Genomic DNA, 3,087 nt, shown 5'->3' with positions numbered 1-3,087 from the left:
GTAAGTTACGCCGAGCGTGTTCTATTTGAGCGTTCTGTAGGCCCTTGAGAGCGTGAACAGATGACGCCGGTGGGTTTTCCATTGCTCTGAGTCATCGAATGCGAAAAAGGCGGTGATTTCGGGGATTTCTCTATAGGCTGTGGTGAACTGGGATTCCGCTGGGCACTATCAAGTGATCTGTGATGTCAGGGCTAAATTTTAGGGTCAGTTTTTTCTTAGCGTCCCTGTTTGTATAGAGTCCGGTTTCTTTTCATGAGGCAAATTTCTTCTTAGCATTCCATTCTCATTTTCTTCATTCTCTTATTTCTTCCTCTGTTTATAATTCCATTCTTCGCAAGTTCCAATTTTCTCTCCTGTTACTTCTGATATTGTTATCTCTACTGTACTGAATTTTTATAATAAGTAATATTTCAGTTACATCAGCTGTTGCTTAAGGAATGTCCATTTTATGATATATTAGATATGTATTTAAAGACCATACATCTCTCGCAATAAAGTCTTGAATAAAGCATCAAAGGATTTTCCTTTTTATAGCCTTACTTTTGGAATATCCTTTAATTTACTTCCTTACGAATAGGTGGGGAAATCCGAAGAACAAGAAAGAGTAAATATGAAGGCAGAAGAATGGCCTCATATCGTAGGAAGCGTCAGATTAGCCTCTTCAAAGAGAGATGATTACAAGAATCATGAAAAATATACTGGTCATGCACCACAGACACCGCAATGAATATTGAACTTCGTCTTAATATGCAAGTCTTGCATATTAAGACGAACTTCAATATTCATTGAGGTCTCTGTGGTGTATGACCATATTTTTCATTTATGGCTTTGGTAAAGTATGTTAAAAAATGATAATTTTTTATTATTTTCTTTCTTTCTTCTTCACTAAAAAATGTGGAGCTCTAACCCTGCTTCTGATTTCTTTATCCTTTCCTTGCTCCCTACGAGATTATACCAAAATCTTTTCCGTATTCGTCTGATTTAGCCTTCCTGCCTGATCTAGAAAATAACATCTAATAACTCCATTCTGATGTAACATCACCTTGTTCTTGTGAAAAGGCCACCCTCCTTAGCTTTCATAATGGACAAATCTTCTTTTAAGAATTCCAGTGCGAAAGTCCTCCCGTTTTGGCCATCGCCAGTCGTATGGCTTGCCTCATATTCATAGCTCGTTTGGACTATGTGGTCTTTGCAAGTTGCAAGACTGGCTGTAATATATTCCGTAAGATGTGACGTGATTTGTCGCCATTTTCACGTAATTGTGTGCTCCTGTCATTTCAGTTCTTGGGTGGATTTATTAGTTCAGTACCTACCGATGAGAAATGACCACTGTAGTCACTGAAAATACTTTATTCAACTGATTTAACTTGTGTTATTTCAAAAACAATAGAAACTTTGCCGTACACTGACCTTATCCAACCCCGTAAGGAAAATTTCTATTGTATTTTAGTGTTTCTTTAATTGCCTCCCATCTTGACCAGACTGAATTTAAGGTAATTTGTCTGATTAGCCTATTTCCTTGCCTCTCCACTAGAAGCCTTTTATCTATTTTAGGACCTCTGTTCTAAGGGAGGTAGCCCTGTCACTTTCTTTGGACTGAAGAAGTCTCTCCTCTCGAGCAGTCCTGTAACACGTGCCAAGCTACCTCCTCTCATACTGTAATAATGTGAAAATTAACTATTCATTGTTTGCTCATGTGAATGTCAATAATTATTCCTTTCCCATATCTGTCCAGCTTTTACCTTTTTTGCTAGCTTCTACTTTCCCTCAAACTAATAATCCGCTACATTTCAAATTCCCCCAGTTTTTTTCTGAGCATTAGCTCTAGGCTAGATATGGGCATAAGGCTCTTGTAATAGGTTTTGAATTAAAAGTATATATATATATATATACATTATATATATATACATATATATATATATATATATATATATATATATATATATTTATATATATAAATATATATATAATACATATATACAATATATATACAAATATATATATATATATATATATATATATATATATATATATATATATATATATATATATATATATATATATATATATATTAATTCAAAACCTATTACAAGAATATATATATATATATATATATGTGTGTGTATATATGTATGTATATATATATATATATATATATATATATGTGTGTGTGTATATATGTATGTATATATATATATATATATATATATATATATATATACTGTATGTATACTGTATATATATATATATATATATATATATATATATATATATATATATATATATATATATATATATATATATATATATATATATATATATACTGTGTACAATGAAGCAAGAAAGTGCCCATATAAATGAAGGAAATTGAGAACAGAAGAATTATAGTCTGGGCAACGTTTCACCCCGTTTTAAAACAATAGCCAGTAATTAGAAAAGGGTGGAGACAATTCCCGCAATATAACACCTTCGGTCCTCCCCTTTGCTTCAATTATTGGAGCAGTTTTCTTATATATATACTGTATATATATATATATATATATATATATATATATATATATATATATATATATATATATATATATGAGAAACTGCTCTTATAATTGAAGCAGAGGGGATTGTCTTCACCCTTTTCTAAATGACTGGCTATTGTTTTCAAACGGGGTGAAACGTTGCCCAGACTATAATTCTTCTGTTCTCAATTCCCTTCATTTATATGTGCATTTTCCTGCTTCATTGTACACGATTCTACAGTATTTTTTAGAGATATATATATATATATATATATATATATATATATACATATATATATATATATATATATATATATATATATATATATATATATATATATATATTCATAGATGAACCAGGCTACGCCTAGGGTATCATGCGTTCTCCACTGGCGAGGGGACTAGGTTTTAACGGCCCGTAAAGATATAGTGAACTGGAGACATTTTATTAAAAAGCATTTTTGCGTCTGTCGGTTTGAGCAGTGATTTACATTTCTTGTATTCGGTCGACCTTGGTGGACTATTGGTTGTACAGAATGGGTAGTAACCTTATTTCAAAGTACTACCTAAGAGT

At 31.6% G+C, this 3,087-nt stretch overlaps 1 protein-coding gene across 2 annotated transcripts in view; it reads right to left on the bottom strand.

The window, feature by feature from the left end:
• LOC136828602 (pro-epidermal growth factor-like) overlaps nt 1-9 on the bottom strand; it is a 16,146-nt gene extending 16,137 nt beyond the window's left edge. For both annotated transcript variants that reach the window (XM_067086644.1, XM_067086643.1), the window contains exon 1: nt 1-9. This exon is cut by the window's left edge and continues 205 nt beyond it. The gene's annotated coding sequence lies outside the window, so the exon portion shown is untranslated.
• Nucleotides 10-3,087: the final 3,078 nt, after the last annotated feature.

Source organism: Macrobrachium rosenbergii, chromosome 43, assembly GCF_040412425.1.
Source record: "Macrobrachium rosenbergii isolate ZJJX-2024 chromosome 43, ASM4041242v1, whole genome shotgun sequence".
Taxonomy (NCBI): domain Eukaryota; kingdom Metazoa; phylum Arthropoda; class Malacostraca; order Decapoda; family Palaemonidae; genus Macrobrachium; species Macrobrachium rosenbergii.
This window is presented reverse-complemented; position numbering and strand designations above follow the sequence as displayed.